This window comes from Heterocephalus glaber, unplaced genomic scaffold (genome assembly GCF_053883595.1).
Source record: "Heterocephalus glaber isolate CG9 unplaced genomic scaffold, H.glaber_assembly_v1.0 deba00001481, whole genome shotgun sequence".
In the NCBI taxonomy this organism is placed as follows: Eukaryota; Metazoa; Chordata; class Mammalia; order Rodentia; family Bathyergidae; genus Heterocephalus; species Heterocephalus glaber.
This window is the reverse complement of record NW_028258317.1, coordinates 23905298-23927930: the sequence shown is the minus strand read 5'-3', so window position 1 is coordinate 23927930 and position 22633 is coordinate 23905298. Positions and strand designations below refer to the sequence as shown.

Here is a 22633-nt window from a genome sequence, read left to right as displayed (position 1 = left end):
CAGTAGTGTAACCTATCAAAAACAAAGTTTTAATGCACATACTGCTTTCAGGAATATAAAAAAAATCTCATCAAGGGAAAAAAGTAACATTGTATATCAATTTCACACTCATGGTTTCCTTTGCTCTTGTGTTATCACTATTTTCTTTTCCCTTCCTAGAAGAAAGTTACTGGGAGGCATAAATTTGGATTAATGACATAACTCAGGCAAAACATTCTCTCTGAAAAGAATTAGCAATCTAGGCAGAGTACTATGAAAAGAATCTCAATGAGAATACTCTACATGGCAAATTACAACGGAGACTATAATTATTAATTTCCTTCAATATTATTCAGGTTTATAGTTTGTAGGGAGAACATGGTTGGGAAAACTGACTTGATGAGAATTTATGAATTGGTAGGACTACTAAGAGATTAAAAAAAATCATTTTTAGCTTTAGATCATAACGTGTACTATGTATCACATATCTCAAATGAACAATTGGTTACTCATAATCCTCTAAAGCTTCTTAAAATTTTTATTTTATTTCTTTATAATGAAAGGTGCTATTTCTGTAACTCGATTACATATTTATTGAAGGCTCAATATTTTACATTTTTATATATCCCTGGACTAACACAGTGACACCTGCTCAGTACTCAAATCTACTTGCTAATTAACTAAATTGTTGTTTCTCATTTCATTTCATTTCATGATTGTCCCATTATAATTTTCACCTCTATTCAAACTCTTCATCATCGGGGAAAATGGCATATGTTTTAGTTAATTATGTGAGTCTTTGTCAATATATCTGAACCTATTTTTTCATATCTATAAATTATTGCCAACGCTGGGTGTGGCATCCCAGCACTTAGGAGGCTGAGGCAGGAAGATTACTGTGAGTTGGAGACCAGACTGAACTATATATATAGAGACACTGTCTCAAAAGTAAAAAAAAAACTATACGTATTACCAAGCATTCAAGAGGCTTTGGAACTAAAATTTGTTCTTTCTCCTTCTGATTCTGTTAGAATCCTAAGTTCTCGCTCTGAAATTCATTCACTAGTAGCTGAAGTTCTTGTTACTTGTTCCACAGCCCTCTTGGTACCTGCTTGAAGACCACTGCCTAGCTTACTTAACTTTTTAAGGATAAATTCTCACCTCCTTCATTTTATTTCTGAAGTTTTCTAAATTGATTGCCAACTCTTGAAAGTCTGCCATAGATAAAGATACAAAACTCATTCCTCACTTCTTCCTCAAACTAGATATTCTGAAAATTAGAGAAGACCAAAACCCCAAAGGAGCCATAAAAATTAATATACTAATACCTATCCTTGAAGGATTCAAAAGATAGGAGCAAGGTATTAAAACTATGGAGTCCTGAAGTAAATTGATTTTGCACTACTGAATTCCATCCATAAAATAAAATCCTGCTACCACTGAGTATCAATTTGGTTGCAATGGTACCCTATAAAATTATTTTTTATTAATCTACAAAAAAACCCATGAAGCTTGAATTAAAAAAAATAATTTCCTGAGTAAATTCCAAAATCAAAAAGAAAATGATGTTCCTTTCTGTTTTATCTGATCACCTGGAAATAAACATATAAAAGATGGGAAGAAAAAAAACCTCTTCTGTGTATGTCACATTAACTTTTTCTTTAGTCTTTACAATAATCCAAACAGTAGGTATATACATAATGATTTTTTAAAATCAATGATTCTGATTAAAGATATTTAGTAATATGTTAAACCTCAGTAGGGGAATGATAACCTTCACCTCAATGGGTAGTTGTGAATAATAAACAAGAGAGTGAGTTAAATTGCTATCAACAAACATCTACTATGTTCTTGAAAATTTAATCTATGTTAAAATTTCATTACATTTAATGTTTTTAAGTGGACGAATGGACATTAGTTATGAACATAAATATGAGTCAAGACTTTTTATATAGACATTTGGTCTTTAAAGTTCTAATTCACAGTGGTTTTCTTACACCAATGTTCCTGGTCCATAGAAGATATTAAACAAATATTGACCAAATGAATACATAATTATCAGTCATTCTTCTGATTGCCTAGAGGTATTTGAAGGCTTTAAAGTATCTATATTGTTTTTGTTTATGTTTTGTTTTGATTTGGTTTTTTGCAGTATCAGGGATTGAACTCAGGACCTTGTGCTTGCCAAGCAGGCGCAGCGCCACTGAGCTTCATCCCCAGCCCAGTATCTATATTATTATCACAATACTACATTGTATACTTTGCACTCTGAAGTAAAGAAAATATGCTTGAATATTGTTACTATCCAAAACCAATCTTTTGAAATTATACAAGAGAACTAAAAAAATGAAACAATATTGTCTATGTAAACATGTAGCATAGACTTGAAAAACTTATTTAAAAGAGGTATATCACAAATTCATATACTTCATAAACATAATAAATAGGATATATATTTGTTCTATAGTCCGAGAAATTTACTTCTACATCACAATAAATTGGGTTGTGTAATTTGAGAGAGTCTTTTATTCATTGCCATTTTGTCAACTGCCCTATTTTTACACTGCCAATGTCTATGAATGATTTAAATAAGAAAACATACATTATTTACAACAGCCACAGGTGATGGATAGCTGTGCTTAAATCTCAGACTCTGTTAGGATTATAGTTATGTTCCTGAGTATCAGAGTTCCAAAATAAGTGAGTTATGGATAGATAAAATACTAGAGCATTTGCTAAACTATGTACATGCTATTGGCAAATGATAACCCTATATCTAATGCATATAATACTTTCTGATACCAAAAACTCAGCCTTGTAGTCTAGACAAATTTTAAAGCCCATATTATAGACATCATACTAAAAATAAAGCATACTACTAGGATTGGATATAAGAATACAGTGCAGTAAGAGAAAGAAAGCAAAAGAAAGAGCATCACAGTAATGGAAAAAATAAGTAATGGAAAATAAGCTACAGGGTATGTAGTTTAGAAAACTTTCTTTAAAGAACAGACACTATGTACTCGCCAACAGTCAACTATCTGAAATAGAACTCAAGATAGTACTGCCATTTTAAGTAGCTGTAAAATTAAATGAAATGTCTACAAATAAATTTAAGTCTAAAGGTCTACAATTAAATTTAAGAGGTGAAAAATGTCTACAATGAAAATTATAAAACTTTGATTAAAGAAATTTAAGATGTCAAAATAATGGAAAGATATCATGTATGATTAGAAGAATCAAAATTATTGAAATGTTCATACTATCCAAAGTGAACCACAGAGTAAATATAGTCTCTGTGAAAATAACAATAACACAGTATTATAAAAAAAATCCTAAAATTTGTATGGAATCACAAAAAAACCTGAATAGCCTAAACAACATAGAATAAAAAGAATGAATGAGGAGGCCTTATACTGTCTGATATTCCAATATATCATAGAGCTAGAGTAATAACAATGCATGGTTGTTATAATAACTAGCAAAAAATGCTAGTTAGTTATGCTAATAACTAGCATAAAAATAAAATCATAGACTAAAGGAACAGAATAAAGAACCTAGAAATAAATCCATACATCTATACTCAACTGATTTTTGACAAAAGTACTAAGAACACACATTAGAGAATGAGTGGTCTTTTCAAGAAATGATTTTTTGAAAATTGAGTATTCAAAGGCAGAAGAATAAAATTATTCCCTGATTTGTCATTATTTACCAAAAAAAAAATCAAAATGAATTAAAGATTTCAATGTAAAAAAAGCATGAAACTATTAAAAGAAAATGTGAGGGAAATGCACAATGACATGGAATATGCATGAATCTTTTTCTTTTCTAATCTAAGCCTATTTTAATTCATTTTTACAGTGCTGAAGATTGAACCCAAGATTTTGCACATGCTAAGCCAGTGACCCACAATTGAGTAACATACTCAGCACATGGGCAAAGATTTTTTTGGACAAGAATTCAAAAAGCACAGAAATAGGGATGAGGATTTGGCTCAGTGGTTCTACTGCCTACCCTGCAAGTGCAAGGACCCGAGTTTGATCCCCGGTGAAAAAAAAAAGGAAAAAAACCCCCACAAAAGCACAGAAATAAAATCAAATATAGGAAATGAGATCAGATCAAACTAAAAAGCTTCTGCACAGTAAAGGAAACAAATATAAGAATAAATAAACAACTTATATGATGGGAGAAAATATTTGCATCTAAACATCTGGCAGAAACCCAAAAAACTCAAAAGCAAAAAATGAAGTATCTTGATTTTAAAAATGAACAATATGTCTAAAAAGACACTTATTCAGAAGAAGATATACAAATTACCAAAAGCATATAAAAAATGTTCATCACCAATCATCAGAGAAAAACAAATAAAAACAACAATGATATATTACCTCACTCCAGAAAGAAGTATGACGGTGCCTCAAAACATTAACAATAATACTATATAACCCAGCAATCCTATTTTGGGAATATATAAAAAGGGAAGGTAATCAGTATGTCAAAGAACCACCTGAACCTCCATGTTTATTGCAATGCTATTCACAATCATCAAGAAATTCAAACAGCGTAAATGTTCAACTGATGAATGAATGGCTTTTAAAGAATGTGGTACATATATACAATGGAATACTATTTAACCATGAAAATAATTAAATCTTGTCATTTGATATAATATGGTTGGAACTGTTCATTATATTAAATGAAATAAAGCAGGCACAGAGAAACGAGTACCACATGCTCTCACAGGCAGAAAAATGTTAAACTGGTAGAGATAAGAATGGTGCTTAACAGAGGCTGAGAAGAGAAGGGAAGAGAGAGATGCAGAAAGATTGAGCAATAGAAATTAAGGTATGGTTAGAGCAGAGTATGAATTTTTGGTATGTTATTTCACAATAGTGTGAATATACATAGCCATTGTGTAGTACACATTACACAAAGCTTCCTAGAATAAAGTATTGTAAATTCTTTCCTCACAAAGTAGTGATATATGTCTGAGGACATAGACACATTGTGATCTGATTATGTAATGCATACATGCATTGAACCATCACATGGTACCCCATCAATACATAATATTTTTATGTTTCTATGTATCAGCTTCAAAAATGAATTTAATTTAAAATTTAAAAAAGGTATTATGCAAAAAATTATATGTAAGGAAATTTTATTCCTCCCTTTGGAGATTAATTCCCTTAGTCTGTGTATATTTTGGAATGGGTTGTAAGATGGATGGTCTTCAACAATAATGGATTTACCTAAGCCTCAAGGACAATTTGTGGTGGTGGTGATGGTGGTAGTGATGGGGAGTCAAAAAAAAGATAAGTTAGCAAGAATTTACCTTCATATCTTGTACTCATGTTTTAAGTGTTTTACTATCATTTTCTAGAGAGGACCTAAATATACTTATCAATTGTTCAAATCCCCTGACAAATTTGGGGACTTGTTTTTTTGTTGTTATTGTTTTTGGTTATTCTTGGTTTAGAAGATTACACTCCTATTTGCACCATGAAGCTAAATAAATTTAAGAATATCTCTTGGACCTAAAAAAAATTAAACCTCAGTTTATATATAGATTAAAAACATGTAGAGCTCCATGTCTCTTTTCCTTCCTCTTTAGTTCAGTTTTATTAAAATAAGCAATGTCTAAAGAGTAAACACTCCTGTGCTCACTTCGGCAGCACATATACTAAAGAGTAAACACTCTTGCAAATACAACATGTTCCTAAGCACTTGGACACAAATTCACTTCTCTTTTCTTTATCACTGATTTCTTGTTCTTTATCTAAAATCTAGAGAAATCTAGTCTGCCAAAAATATTTGATTCACTTTGTAACAATATAAAATGATAGAAGATAGGTCTGGAAATTGAACTTGATTCTGAAAGAACACAAATCAAAATAATATTCTGGATGGGCACTTCAAAGAATATTATGCAGTATTGAGATGGTAAGACAATTCTTGATCTGCTTCACTGTGAGCCTTAAGTGCTACACAAACAATGTTCTCACAGCTTCCAATGCTGTTTTTCTATCATTCTTTCCTTATTACCATTTATTCCAGGTCTTTGTGAGATGACCTAGACATGCACAATATCTTACATTTTACTTTATCAAAGATTGCAGTATATTTTGTGTCAAATTCCTTAAATAAGGTAGGTTTGGCACACATTATTTTTCTTAGTTTTAAATGATGTGGGGGGGGGGAAGAAATTTTCATTTCTTAAAGAATGTAAAGGAATGGGTTCCAGGCTGCCATACCACCACTGCCCCCAGAGCAGAGGAGGTGAGCTGCTCCCAGGGCCCAGAAGGAGGCTTCCAGGCCTCTGTACCACCACAGCCCCCAGAGCAGAAGGGGTAAGCCTTGTGGGTGCCAACAGCATCCCCCCACACCAAAATGAGAAGATACATAAATAAGTCTCAAAACCAGACTTCCAGATCACCTACAGCAACTCCAAAGGGAAATGAGTCCATGATGATACTCAACCACCTGGACTCCCTGAACTGGCAACAAAAGAGGATCTGGAAAAATGAAATCAGAAATAACTTCTCAGATAACAGAAGAGATTGTGCCCATAGGGCAAGGCATGATTAATAAATCTAGAGAGGACACAAATAAAAAAAATAGAGGAGCTGAGGAACATGATGGAATCCCAACATAGGAAACAAATGGAATCCATAAAACAGATACAAACAGATTTCCAGGAGATTAAAAACTCCATTCATTGAAAGTCTACACAGCAGAATGAGCCAATGTGAGGACAGAATCTCAGATATAGAAGATAAGATTGCAATTAGTGAGGAGGAAAAGAAAAATTGCTTTAAAATTGTAAGGGACCACAAGAAATCAATCCAGCAGCTGCTAGATGATGCAAAGAAGAATAACATAAGACGAGTCAATGAAGAAACAGGAAAGAGTGCAGATGACATAAAAAAACTGTTCACAGAAGTGATGACAGAAAACTTCCCAAGCAGGGGAAAAGAACTTAACATACAGATAAGTGAGGCATATAGGACTCCAACTAGCCATGATCAAAAAACATCTACACATAGGCATAGGCGTATAATAGTTAAGATTCCAGAAACCCAACAGAAGAACAAAATTCTACAAGCAGTTAGAGAAAAGAAACAAATCACATACAAAGGAAAGCCCATCAGAATCACAGCAGACTTCTCAGCAAACCCTCAAGGCAAGAAGAACTTGGAGTGATGTAATTCAAGTCCTAAAGGAAAACAGCCTCCAACCCAGATTGATATACCCTGCAAAACTATCTTTCAAAATTGATGGAGAAATAAGATACTTTCATGACAAAGAGCAACTTAGGAACTTCATGAATACCAAACCAGCACTCCAAAAAACTTTAGATAATATCCTAGGAAACGACAACATGGATCACAACCCTCAGGAAGCCCAGCAGAATGAATCCATCAGGTGTGACAAGAAATTAAACACAAAGAGGCAGGATCCGACGAAAAGAAAAAATCATGACAATGATAAGTCAATATGTATCAGTTATAACCATCAATGTTAATGGTCTCAATTCACCTATCAAAAGACATAGACTGAGAGAATGTGTCAAGAAGCAAGATCCAACAATATGCTGCATACAAGAAACACAATTCAAAAAGAAACTCATAGACTGAAAGTTAAAGGGTGGAAAACAATACTCCATGTGACAGGAACCTGATAAAAAGCAGAAGTAGCTATCCTTTTTGCAGATCAAGTGGATTTCAAACCAAAACCTGAAACACTTTTGGTCCCAAGAACTTCAGATGAGCGATAGTCAACTTATACGTACAAATCTACTGTGAACATGTGTTTTCATTCCTCTTAAGTAAAAACTTAAGAACAGAACTGTTGGTTCTTAACAGTAATACAAGAAATTTCTATATTGTTTTTCAAAATGGTTTGTCATTTTATATCCACATTAGCAGTATTAGACAGGTTCACATTCTAACAGGTTTACACCTAAGCTGACGTTTGTTCTTTTAAAACTTTTAACTTCATCTCCCTAATGATTGTATAATATGATCTTGTTATTGTACTGATTAGTATTTTTCTGATTCTAGTGTTTCACACCTTTCCTTGTGCTGTACTGGCTATTTATCATCTTCTTGTGTCTATTTTTTAATTGGGTTGTCTATTAATGAGATCTAAGTTCTTTATATATTCTGGTCTTAGGTTATAGGTATTATAAATATGGTCTGTTCAAGGACTACTTTTCATTTTCTTACAGATGTCATTTAAAGTTCCAAATTTTAGTGGAATCTCATTTATTAATTTCTTTCTTTTATACATCATGTTTTTTGTATCCTAGGTAGTTCTTGCCTACCCTAAATTCATGAACCTTTTCCCTTATAATTTCATCTTAAAGTTTTATGGTTTAGTCTTTCATATTTAGGTTCATATATTCTTTCAAGTTATTTTTATGTATGGAAATAAAGGGTTGAGGTTAAGTTTGTATATACAGATACCAGGTGTTCTAGTGCCATGTGCTGAAAACACTATCTTTTCCTCTGCTCTTGAATTGAGTTTATGTTCTATAAAATGTTAATGTTAAATAATCTTTCAAAACTCAGTGGGCCATATATGTGTGGTTCTATTTCTAGATTCTCTGTTTTATTCCATTGATCTATATGTCTTTCCTTATTCCAACACTGCCTTGATTACTGTAGCTTTAGAGCAAGTCTTAAAATTAGGTAATAAATGTTTTCCAACACTGTTTTTCTTCTTTTTAATTTTCTAGGTCCTTTGTACTTCTACATAACTTTTAAATTTCAATATCCAATTCTTCATTTATAGCAAGTATACACAGACCTGAATTTTTATATATACCTTGTGTTTTCTAATCCTGCTAAATTCAAACACAAGTTCTAGGGGCTCCTAGAGATTTCTTAGTATTTTCTCTGTAGATGATCATTTCATCTACATATAAAGATTTTACTTCTACCTTGCCAATCCTATGCTAATTGTGTCTTTTTATTGCCAGATCATTTTGATTTGGGCCTATATTTCAAAGTTTAATGGACAGATGAAGAGTAGGCATATCTGCCCTTGTTCTCCACCTTAAGGAGAAAGCATTGTATCTTCTCCATTCATATAAGGCATTCTTGCTGGAAGTATGGAGTACGTGTCTTTAATCTGTTGAGAAGGTTCTGTTCTACTAGCCTCCTGATAGCTTTTACCATGAACAGCTGTAGAATTTAGTCCAATACTTTTTCTCCAACTAGTGACAGGATCATATGGCTTTTTCCTTCCCTCTGCTAAAATGATGACTTATGGGTGTGGATCTCCCAATGCTGAACCAACAGTGCCATTCCTATAATAAAATCACTTTCTACATACTGCCAGGTCTGACTTCTGATAGTTTGTTTTGGTAAACAAATTTTTATCTATGTTCAAACTTTTTTCTTCTATTATCTTTATCCAGTTTTAGGATTAGCACAATGTTGTTTTCCTAAAATAAGGGGAGAAGTGTTTCTTTTTTCTTCTGCTTTAAATATTTGATATAATTTATCAGTTAAAATGTATATGAGCCTGTTGTTGTCATATAGGTAGGTTTTCAAGCTAGGAATAAACTTTCTTTAATAGGTGCTATTCAAATTTTATATTTCCTCCAGAGTCAGTTTCATTAATTTGTCTTCCAAGGTACTTTTTAGAAGTTGTCGAATTTATTTCAAAAATGATTTTGGTAATATGCTTTCTATATACTTTTAAATTCTGTAAAATCTGTGGTAATGTCCTGTAAATTTTGATATTGTAATTTTAAAAATGTAAAATTGATATTGTGTGAATGGAAGAAAAGGTCTAAAGGAGTAGGGGAAGTGGGAGGGGTAAGGGAAAGGAAAGCTGGAAAATGAAAAAAAGAAAAGAAATGGAAACAAAGTCTTTGCAAATAGGAAAGGGTGGAAGGGGTGAAGGGAGGGCAGGGAAAAGGGAAAAAAATAAGAACCAAGATACATCATGTAAAGGTACAAGATCCCAGTGATGAATGTAACTGTATTTCATACCTAAAATGTACCAATAAACTTAATGGAAAAATAAAGAATGTAAAGGAATTGATTTGAATATTGAGAATTGGTGTTTTAAATCCACATTCCATTCCAAACCTTAACCAATACTTCATAAACAAAACAGAATAATCATATAGCTTTCATACAGCAACCATTATAAAATCATCAATGTGACAGTCTTCTTTCAGTACAATTAATACAGAATTATTAAAAAATAACTTAGTTTGATGTTTTGAGAACAAAGAAAACAAAATCCAGTGCCTTTACTTTTGTATCAATGGATGGAGTCCTGGATGTGTCATGACTCCTGGATGGAGTCATTATACTCTAACTAAAAAATCTCGTATGAAGTTTTCAATGGTATCTGATCTTTGACAGAAATCAAGCACATTTAGTATATGAATTAAGGTTATAAAGTAAGATTAAAAACTGGAGTCAGAGTTTTGACACCTTTTCATGAACCATTATTTTAGAGAGTTCTAAAACTTTTCATCAATTGAATATAAGTGATATTTTGGTTTGTGCTATATTTTTTTTCAAAGCATGACAGATTGTCATAACTCTTGCTCAAACTTGGAGTATTAGTGACATATATAAAGATGTAAAATCCACCAACTGGTCATGAGGAAATACACTGAAAATTAAACTACTGGAACCCGTAGGAATTTCCCGTACATAATATTTAAAGCAAGTGGCGACACACAAAACAAGTACAAAATCTATTATACCACAATATAAAGCTCAAAAACAGACTAAATAAGTCATAGTATTAGAACTCAGGAAAGGGGTTACGTTGTGAAGAGCTGGAATTTGAAACTTCAGAAGAGGAAAGAGTATTTTCAGTGATGTTAATTACAATCTACTTCTTAATATGAATGATCTTTCACAGATCTATGGATACTGTAAAAATATGTGGAGCTGTTCACTTTTGATTTGTACATTGTTCTTAGACATATTTCAAAAATATTTACTTAGACTGTATGATTATTTCATATGTCAAAAACCAATTAAAATCATTATCATTCTGCTCAGTGTACTGGTCTTTTTGGACAATTGGACAATTGCTCAGCATTGGTAGTTTTCTTTGGTTAACAGAATTAATCAAAACTGTTTCAGAGAAACAAGTAAACTGGAATAAACCAATAACTGTAGAAGCATAAGTAATTAAAAAAATCTATAGCATCCAAAAATCATTATTTTCTAGGTTAATCATTGTGTCATCTTTATTTTAAAGAATAGATAATTCCCATGCCAAAGAAAAGAAAAACTCAGATCAGAGAAAACAGTTTGTAGAATGATCAAAATATATTCGCAAGCGCAAGGTCCTTAGTTTGATCCCCAGTACCAAAAAGAATGATCAAAATATTTCTCTCCTTCTTTATTTAATTAAATGTAACACAAGTAGATATTCAAAAAATGTAAAATATCTTTCTATTTATTACTTGAGCCATGTTTTTTCACTTGTGATTTTGAAATTACGTTTGCTTTTTAGAGCTTATTCTATTCCATTTTTAAAAAACAATTAACCAGTGTTGGGTTTCTGTTCTATACATTGGTAACTTTTTTTCTCTCCTTGTTACACCATTTATCCTTGCCCTCTGTAGTTGTGAATAAACTGAGTGCTTCCTCCAATTTCTTTCCAAAAATCTGATTCTGTTATCTCTTGTTTCTATTGTCAGATTAAATTTTTCCTTAAACTTTCCATTTCCTTTCGACTCTGTTTCAATTTATTAAGTCTCTAGGTTTTAATTTCTCAGTCATTCACTGCATATATAAGGATAGCCAACTATTTCCTAACATTTCTTTGCTGATTTCTATATCAATTCATTGTCCTACATATGTTTTCCTCTTGAGGATTTCATTTCCAACGTCAAATAATCATTGTTCAGGTCCATAGTTTGCTGGTCTTGTTGCTATCATTTGCTTACTGATCTGAGATTATAATAAAATCTGTAGACATGTAGTGTTTTACAATAGTCAACTGGTAAGACTGACTTTCAGCCCTTGTCTTGCTGATGACTTATTTTTTTCAGAGAGCTTTTAAGCTTCACCATTGAAGAACAGATTGTTACAAACAACCTTAGGCCCAAAATCAAGTAAGTGTCAGACATTCAAATAAGCAACTCCACTAGAATTGTTGGTAGACCAACTTCCTTTCCTGGTGTATATCCCCCTTACCTTGATTTGATGGAGTACTACACACACAGATAGAGATACACACACACACACACACACACACACACACACACACACACACGTTCTTTCAATAAGCTATACCCTTTATAGTCATTTTAAGATGCTTCACCACACTCTGCTAAGATGGTGAAAGTTCATATAAATTAATTGATTTCTGACACCTGTAACTATGGTAAAAAATTCAATTTTTCCCAAATATTTACTCACAATCAAAAGCTATGCCTGAACATCTGTGCATCATACTTTGACACAAATGCTAAAATAGTTATTAATAAAATAGCACATGTAAATATTTGGATCCATTTCAGTGGAACTAAGAAAGTCACAGAATCATCTTACAAAGTAAATTTTCACTGCTGACTCAATGTACATTTTACCTTGCGCCAAAAGTGTCAAAATTCTCTTTGATAGTTTCTGAAATAAACAAGTGAAATATATTTTGAAGCTTCTTTTACATAGTGGGAAGAAGTAGTTTATTTTCATTTCACATCAGGTCAAGATTCACTTTCAGCTCTTAAAATGATAAGTCTAATTATTCCTTGGAAACTGTCATGATCCAATCTTCTGAATAAAATTTAACTTCAAATTTTAAAGAATAAATATGTTGAAAAGAAAAAAATAAACTAAAAACATCTTGAAAATTTTGACAACATATATCAAATTTTAGAAATCTCAGTGTCTTGTAAATAAATTTAGCAGAAATCATTCTATAAATTTCCAATTGATTTTTCACTTTTTATGTCAATTGTTTCATGTAACTCTTTTAAGAGGTTGTGCCTTGTCATTTTTCTTTTACTGGTTTCATTTTAACAATTTAGCATTCAATCTTCTTTCCCCTTCGATCACAAAAGAGGATCTTGCTGTATGTTGAAGCCGCCTAGAGTAATAAGAGACCTGTGCTAGATGATGGTAGGTGTAAGGCTGAGTGTTAGGTTTGCTTCATAGAGCTCCATCAGGGCTATGTGATTTGCTCCCTGGTCTGCAGGCAAGTGTCAGTCTGCAGACAGTCATGGGTCTGTACCATGAGAAACAAGGAATTTGAGAAATATCATTAGAGAAACTTTTATAGAAATGTAGTACAGTTATTTTGTGTCTATAGAATAATTATAAATAAAAATAAAATGTGGATTTGTATATTTTCTCTCTTTTTTATCCTTCAATTTCTCTGGGAGTTATCTTTTAGTAATTTTACAGAAACATGCAGTCTGCAATGGATAAAATATATACCGAACGTCACCCACAGAAAATCTGAGAAATACTGAGCTCGAAGACCTCCAGTGAACTTCTCAGAAACTCAGTTTTTCCACCTGTAAAACTGAGAATAGTGATTCCTACTCAGTCAACTTGACAGGATAAATACTAAACAAAAGTATATATTTATGAAAAAAATCATACAACTATACAATTATAATATAACTTGTAATAATCATCTGGGAAGTAGCACAGCATCTCTGCTAAAAAAAAACTTGTCATATCTTGATATCTAGTAAATATTTTTGAGTTTATAAGTAAATACAAAAACAGAATCTCTGCCCCCAGACAGAACTGCACTCAAAAAGCTGTCTCGGGGAAGAGTGTGTACTGTACAGATAAGTCACATAATATGTTAACAGATTGTTCATCTGTTAATAAGAAGATAATTATAGCTACTAACTTTTAAGGTTGTAGTGAGGATTAAATAAAATAATACAGTGAAATATTTAGCATGTATTCCTTGACATGCTGCAAATATTCAATAAGAATTAATGTTATATGTTTTAGGTCTTCCATATGCCAAGGAAGCTACTAGAGTCTTTCTATAATGACAATTAATTCCCAGGAAATTAACAAATAACTATCACAACCTCAATTTTAAAATAAGGAAACTAAAATCTCAAAGAATATACACAACTTTCACAAAAATCACATAGCTTCTTCAAATCCATGTCTGTTTATAACAAAGTTAGTTATGTTTTTCCCACAGAAAATCACTTCCTAGAAGCTTTCCAAGTCATGAAAATAAATTTCATCAGCTAAATATTAGAAACACTGTCATTTTTAAATGTATAGACTATGAGGATTTTTTTTTGCATAGGAAGCACAACAAATATATTTCCTGACACATAGAAAAATAAATTTTGTCTCATTTTTCCACTTACCTGTTTGAATTTTTGGGCTCCTCATGCTGGTGGTGGCCACTTGCTGTGTTCCTTTCTGAGCCTCTTCTCATAACATTATTACTTGGCTGAAGAAAGAAAGAGAGAAAGAAAGAGAGAAAGGAAAGAAAGAAAGAAAGGAAGGAAGGAAGGAAGGTGGGAAGGAGGGAAGGAAGGAAGAGAAAGAGAGAGAAAGGTAGGTGATGCTTGCTTCAAGAAGGCCCTACATATATCACTGGCCATATAACAATAATCATTGACATTTAGAAAGTACCGGTTTTACAAAGCTACTGAAGAATACAATAGATATTAACCCAGTTCACATGTTTCAGGCTTTCCATTTTGGAGGCAAGTGTATTATTGTTTTTATGTTGGAATCTTTGGAACATGATAAAGTTCTATCATCCAGACATGCGGTAAATTACATTATTTTCTATTAAATAGGTGAATGATGCCCATGCTTAAATTCATTCAAATGTTTGAACTACATTGTGGTTCAATTGTATATGACAAAAGGGAATTTTTCATAATGCAGTTGTTCACAGAAGAGTAGAAAGCAGATCTGAAGTAAAAAGGACTTTTTTCTATGTCAGTATACCCTAGACTATTTCTTGAGCTTCAGTATTTAATAATTATTGGACAAATCTAAAACTCTAGGATAAAATAGTTATCAATTCATGCAATGAAATTAAACAATCAATTACAAGCTAGACTCTGCTTTTGGAGTAACTGCAAAGTTGTAAAAGGAAGTGAAATTTTCCAGTTTCCTTATCAATTTTTCTTCTTTACTTCTCATCTCCATCCCAACTTTCCCTTCTACAATCCACAAAAATAATAGTGAAGAATAAAGATGAGAGAGAAGATAGTTCCCAGAAAAGCAGAAGCTATTCTAGGCTAGTTTTCATTTACTCCAAAATAGTGTAATGAGGTGCAATGTTTTAAAATAATTAGAATATCAGTCACCTCCTTTCAAATGTCATATAGCAGATTTCCTACCTGACACTGCCACATTTGTGACCAATAATAGCAGCAATAATTATTTGTATTGCTTACAATGTATTAGAAGTTATACTTAGCATTTTATAGACATGATCTAAATTAATATTTGAACTCTATATGACAAGTGTTATTACCAGACTTATTTTTAAAGATGAGGAAAGTGAGGCAAAGTTTAAGTAAAGCATTGAAGATCCACTGCTGATAACAGAGTAGAATTTGAAAGCAAGCTCTTTTTCCCTGTTTTCACTGATCCCATTCTTGATCCTCTCTGTAATCCACTGCTCACAGGATTGGAATTTCATAGCATGAATCATCATTTTACTTCTTGCTTAAAATTCTTTGATGGATTTTTATTGCACCTGGAATAAAGCCCAAGCATCTTATTGTTGCCAACAAGTTCTGACATGAGCTGGATGCAACCTGTGTATGAAACACTATACTGAACAGTTTCATTTTTCTGTGTATTCTACTCCCAATAAGTCATAGTCTCTTGCAACTAAGAACTTTGCTTTGCTGAAAATAAATCCTGTAATTCTTTGTGATTGGGTTCTTTTCTACTTTCAAGATTCAGTTCAAATTCCCTTTTTCAGAGAGTGTGTGTGTGAGATGGTAACTCATTTAACTAATACATTTATCAACTAATGTTACCAGTTACAATTTTAGGCACTTACTAATAGCCAAATACTATATTAGTGCTTTGCACCTATTTCACTTACTTTTCATTTTAAAAATAAACAGTATGCTGAGTTTTTAGGTAGAGGAATTAATTCAAGTATTCATGTTTGAAAGTTGCAGAATTGAGATTCACCTTCAGGTATGGTCGGCCTTGTTTTGTAATCAAAGGAAAATTAATGATTTTAAAAGAGTCAAACATCTTCTCTGCTAGAATTGACTATTTTAGACAGTCAATTATATTACAAAAAGAACATAGGAACCAACTCTATATTGTACACTTTACTGAAAGAAAATACTTATCCTAATTGTTTTTTTGCAAAAGTATAATAACTATCATAACTTCTAAATAATTCTGATTTTAGTCCTTGGTTCAAAATTTAGTGAGAGATTTAGCGCTAAATGTTACTTGTATTTATTATTACTAAAATCTTTATTAAAGCTTAGGTTTCATCACTGTTGAAAGAATGTAGAAAATAACTAGATATTAAAATAAATGGCTAAAAGTAGTAGACTCATTAAAAAGAATATGCTTATTTCTCAAAGATCTTTTCAACCAAATTTTCAAATAGCAATATATTTCAGTAGCATTTCTTTACATGTCATTAAAGAAAAGAGCCACCATTGGTCATATCCACAGTTATCATTTCTTCCATATATATGCCATTATTGAAGCATTTAATAACAATTGGAACCATATGATTCATACATATGCATGTATACATATATAAAATTGCAACTAATTTATTAGGGTCATTTCCTTAGCTGAATTTTAATCATTGTAATAAATTACTGTTATACTCCCTGATAGATTTTTATGCTGTGATTTCATGTGAAGTTAATTTGCATTTCTAAAGAGTTACAACAATAACAATTGTAAGTTAAAAATTATTTAACTTAGATTCAGTAACTAATCAAGAACATTTAGCAACACAGGAAAGAAATCCTCTCTGACCAGTAGCTTAGCATATCTCCTTTCTCAAAGAATTTTAGTAAGAGCTGGCCAGTTTTCACTTTCTTCATTACTTCTGACAGCCACCTCATCATTTTTTGCCTGCATACTGAAAAGTTATCTTAACCATCTCTTTGAAAGAAAACACTTAAGTAACTCCATAATATAAAGAATATTAACTCTATGTTTGAAAATAAATTATTTAGAGCAGTTTAATCTTTGTAAGAGCAGATAGGACAATGTGCAGAGAATTCATGGTACAAACATAAACATGGGAATAACAAAGGCAATTGTGTAAGTAAAGATAAGAGGAAAGAGAAAAAATCAACTGTATTTACCAACATGTGTGGTAGGGTGTGTAGGATCAAAATTCAGGAAGAAACTATTCCTAGGAAGCATCTAAAATTTTTACTTGAGTTAATTTTTTATTAGAATAACTGATTATTTTCAAACTGGCTTCTTAGATTTCAGTCCACTTCCACAATTTTCAATGCTTTCCATGTTCTTACACTGTTTTAATTTTTTTTTTTAGTATCCATACTTTTAGGTCTCAATGATTTTATATAATTTACAATTTTAAAAGAGTTGATAGATCTTAATGAAGTTACAAAGGACATTGCTACTTCTGACTCCCAGAACCTCTTGCCTCCATTCCTACAAGTTACTTAAAGCCACCTGTTTCAACAATATTCCTGTCTCCTTTCTACACATGAGTTCCTGCCCAATCAAGATTAGATTCATTAAATCAAAGATAGCATCTTATCAAGCCATTATCAAAATATTCTTATGGCTCTTCATTTCTTATGAAATATAAAGAGTAGGGAATGAAGTCCCATTTCTAACTAAGTTCTACTACCCTAGAGAATCTTGCTGATATTCCTATCTCCAAAGCAAAGGATTCTCTTGTGATAAAGTGCTTTTTTATGTACTGCAGGCACTTTAGAAATAGCTCTCAGATCAAACTAAATGAGTTCCAGTGTAAATAAAGAACCGAGATATTGCAGACAGCACTCAGGAAGATATTGGTGTGACAGCTAGAAAGATGCCATGTGATCCTCCGCAATTGATGTTTTGTATTGAGTGAAGGATCCAATAAAATGAGTTCTATCATGGAACTTGTGTGTTCAATGAACTCTGTATTAAACTTAAATATGAGCTTTCATTGCTGCTTTAGTGAAAGGGAAATAGATAAAAAACTATAACTGAAATGGTAACTTGATCCAGATTCAGGCCTCAAAATAACTGTTCAATATGCAATTTATATTCTCATCAAAGTGAAAAAAGAAAAAGTATTTATGTTATATATCTTGCCTTACTGTAACATTATTTCAAATAAAATGAAACATGACTTATTTATTATAAAACCTCTGGCACATTTTACAGTTGGATTCATTTTCTAACACAAAACTGTAGTTCATTAAATTATACTTGTTTCATATAAGCCACCCTGAATATTCACTGTTAACCTAAAGAGATTGAAGGACAAGGGATTTATTTAAACTACATTCTATTGCACTTGTGGTTTTTCGTTGCTTTAGGAAAAGCTGCAGAATGTGGTCAGTTAGATAGGAAGGAAGGAAAACCACCTCAAGATAATATGTTACGTTTTATCTATAGCCTGGGTATTTGATCACAAATTCTAGTCAGTTGTGGCTTCTAATCTCTTCATCTGACTGAAGTGAGTGACAACTGCTCATTGATATTTAATTGTCATCCATTTGGATATTGGTTAGTGACACAGATAATCAATCATATAATCTTCAGGTCATAAATGACTCAGTGTCCACTGTCTGTCTTGCACTCAATGTGAAGATGGTGGTGTTTTTGACACAAACTCAACAGTGAAGCTCTCTTGTCACCAACAAGAGAACCAAAACAACAGACAACTGTTGGACAAGCATATTAATACAGAGCAGAAGCCACTTTCCTTGTACCTGTGACAGAATGGTTCAAGTTTTGTCCTGCATAACTATTTAGAATATATAGAATTCCTATTTTACTTGATGGCCCTTCAAATATTGAAGGAAGTTATCATTACCCTTCAAGAATATGAAGCACCTTTCAAACTCTACACCACCACTTTATTAAACACACAATGGCACTGGCATTCTCCACATGTCATGTTTGCAGACACTTCGCTATTCTGGTCACCTTCTTTTGGATGCACTTCAATTTGTCAGTGTCTCCTTTTTAAAATATATCTACCACACTATGACATTTCTGAAGGTTCTAGCAGAAATAGAACAACTTGAGAATAATAGTAAATTTTTCTGTTTTATGAAGAATGACAAGGGCTAAACTTAAAATTTTCCATTTCCCAAAGAGGACCAGAAGGAGAAAAAAAAAGTCAAACATCAGCATATGTGTTATAAATTCAACTCTTTGCCTGGTGGTGTTACAGGGTCATCAGGATGATGCTAAAGAGAGGAAAAGGAAAAGGGAGAGGGAGAGGGAGAGGGAGAGAGAGATCTATAATATGTGTGTGTAACTCACAGAGAAAATTTTAATCAAATGTCTAAATTGCATATTAAATTGGCAAAATATTGAACTCTCTGAGAAGTATGGAAAGAATGCTAGAGAAAATGACATCTGGGTTATGAAATCACCCTCCTCCATCAGTTAAATAACTGCATAGATCAGTAACATCTCTGCTCAGTTTTTTCATTATGAAATGAAAAGTATTGACTATGAATCTAATATCTCCTGGTAACATGCTACAGTTTGGATTCAGAATGCTCCCCAAGAGGCCCACATGTTAAAGACTGGTGTTAATGGAAGGCAGTAAAATTTTGAAGAGGTGGGACTCAATGGGAGAAGTCAGGTCATTGTGGGCTTGCCCTTGTAGTTTATTGGGATCCTAGCTCCTACATCCCTCTCTTTGCTTCCTGGATGACATGAGGGGATCAGGTCTTCTCCATTATTTGTTCTCACCATGATGCACTGTGTCACCACAGGCCCCAAGCAATAGGGCCAAGTGACCATGAACTGAAACCTTGAGCCAAAGTAAATCCTCTTCCTTTTAAGTGGATTATCTCAGGTATTTTGTTATAGTAATAGAAAGCTAACATATAAGGGATTTCAACATTTCAAAATGTACTATTTATCAAGAATGGTCTTGAATTCCTGTCTTTTATTATAATTTAGTTCAAATTTAAGCAGTTTTATTCTCTGTAAAATGTGAAAACAAAGTGCTTTGTCAGTTCTGGTTCATGGATAAGTTCAATTAGAAACTTAAGTGTGTACATACCATGAGCATAGCACAGTGCTTAGCACTGTGGAAAGTACAAAGAAAAATCATCGTAGTTCTTTCCCTTGAAGATCTTTAGTCTACTTAGGTAGACAAGACATTATAATTCAAAATAATAAAAGTGTATCAAATGAATGGTGATGAGAATACATGATAATGGAATTTACAAGAAAGAACAACTGCCATGGCCTGAAAAGATGGAAAATACTTCAAGAAAGAGATGGAAGAAGACAGGGATAGTTGATGAGGTAGGGTTCTGTTATTTTCTCAGAATGATCAAGTTTTTAACATAGAAAAACCCTGATTACCTAGAAATTATTATAGCAACTGCACACAACAATCTTGAAATATGTAATCATTGGACAAAGGTGGAAACTTAATCATGCAGTTTCAGTAGCTCTGATACACACAGCTTTCTACCCTTCTTAGTCAGTATGACATTGCAATTGTCAATATAGTTTTATAACCCCTGTGGAGCTTGTGCAGCTTAGTGGCTAACAGGAGTCCTGAGAATGGGAAAATATTTGATACTTTGGGGATTTGAAATATATTCAGGAGACATAGATTTAAAAACATAAAACAACTTGTCAACTGGCTTTGTAGAAAGTAATTCTAAAACCCGTTACTGCCAAATAACTGTTCTAAACCCCCATAGATTAGTAAAGTAAAAGTTTCCTGACCTTAATTATGGAGAAGCTCTGAGTAAGTAATTTTTTTGGTAAAAGCAAAATCATGAGCCTTCAGATTTAATTCTGATTTGTCTGGAAATACAGTCATATAAAATAAGTAAAAAGAGCTGAAGATATTCTTCTGAAGCCTGATTAGAACTCCAACAGATTTGAACTACTGAGCCTTGTTGCTAAACTCTTCTGATATAGTACTGCGTTTAATTTAACACTAACTGTTGTTTGGCCTCATTGTTTTCTTGAAGACAATTAGTATAGTACTGACTATTCCAAGATTCTGTGTGCTGATTACTACTACTGAAATGAAACAAGTATAGTATGTTATGACTGGAAATTTGTTATCATAAATAACTGATAGAAAGTAAAAGCTACTCAGTAAGTGTTTGCAGAATAATGGAGTTTTGATAAAAACTAGGTTCAGTTTGTTATTTAATTCTTGATACATATATCGCAATCAGGAAATTCCCTCTAATCCCTGCTCTTTCCCAAAGAAAACAACAGATACACACATATGGGATGTTGTGGACATATGTATTCATATATGTACATATTATTTTCTGTGGTTCAGATTTCCTTTTCAAAGGATGTTCTCTTACCAGAGACATACCCTGTGTTTATGTTGAATACTACATGGATGACAGTAGGCCTCTAAGTAATCCTTTAATATCATACAAACTTTTTAGATTGATTCTCTTTCAACTCATGAAACACAATCCCAAGCTACAAGGAATAAAACACTAATTGCAATTTAAAAGCCAAGAAAAAGAGTAATATAAAATCATAATCCATGGACAGAGGAGAGTTCAAGTCATGCTTTGAGAAGGAAGAACACAAAAACAGATTCTTTGGGCCCAGGGATGTAGCTGAGTGGTGCATTGCCTGCCCAGCAAGTGCAAAGTCCTGAGTTTGATCTCCAGTACCAAAAAACCAAAACCAAAACCAAAACCAAAACAAAACAAATCATATTCTTTTGTAAGGTACTTCTACTCTGTCTTAAAGGCACTGAACTAACTGAAACAAAGAAACCAACCCACTCCAAGACAAGCAAGCAGAGAGGACAGGAGCAGTTCCAAAGGAAAATGACCTTAAGAAGTGTAAAAGAAGGAACAGGATTAAAAAGGCTACAGTATGAGGAATATACAAAAGTAGAATTCTGCTTTGAAATGATAAAGATATTCACTGAAAAGTTACTCTCAGATCCAACGGATAAATTGTGGAGATAAACACTGGTTCCCTTGGTGTAGAGAACTAGCTTCATTTCATCCTTATGCATTTCCAATACAAGGCTGTCTTCAAAAGTCTGCAGAACACTGGAATCTTTTGATAAATATTCTTTACTATGCTATTCCCACCACTGTGATTTAGGGAACGCATTAAAGTACAAACTGATATTTGCAATTTCTACCCACCAGGTATTTCTGGAATACATGTGAAGTAGTTTAGCATGAGCTACTTCTACAGACCTGAGACTATTATTTTAGAAAGCACTAAATAGTGTGTTGGTCACATGTATGACATTTTTTACTCTTCTAGTTTTAAGGAAATTTGTATAAAAACATTTTAAAATCACATGTGAGTGGCCATTCAACACAACTGATCCGCTCATAAAACATCCTCTACTCTTTTTCAGCTCATGCAAAATGTGTGGGAATTGTCAAATTACCCAGAGGAAGATTGAGTAAATTATGCACAAATATCCATAATATAAGAAAGACTAATATAAACAGCAGCATAAATCTTAATCTTCCCTTCACTGT

At 32.6% G+C, this 22633-nt stretch overlaps 1 protein-coding gene across 15 annotated transcripts in view; it reads right to left on the bottom strand.

Moving 5' to 3' along the window:
* Lingo2 (leucine rich repeat and Ig domain containing 2) overlaps positions 1 to 22633 on the bottom strand; it is a 1224968-nt gene that overhangs the window by 474192 nt on the left and 728143 nt on the right. For 12 of the 15 annotated variants that reach the window (XR_015440039.1, XM_087183798.1, XM_021252956.2 and 9 more), the window contains one exon: positions 14324 to 14409. The exons of the other annotated variants lie outside the window; for them this stretch is intronic. The gene's annotated coding sequence lies outside the window, so the exon portion shown is untranslated. The remainder of the gene's footprint in view (positions 1 to 14323; positions 14410 to 22633) is intronic. 15 annotated transcript variants of the gene reach the window in all.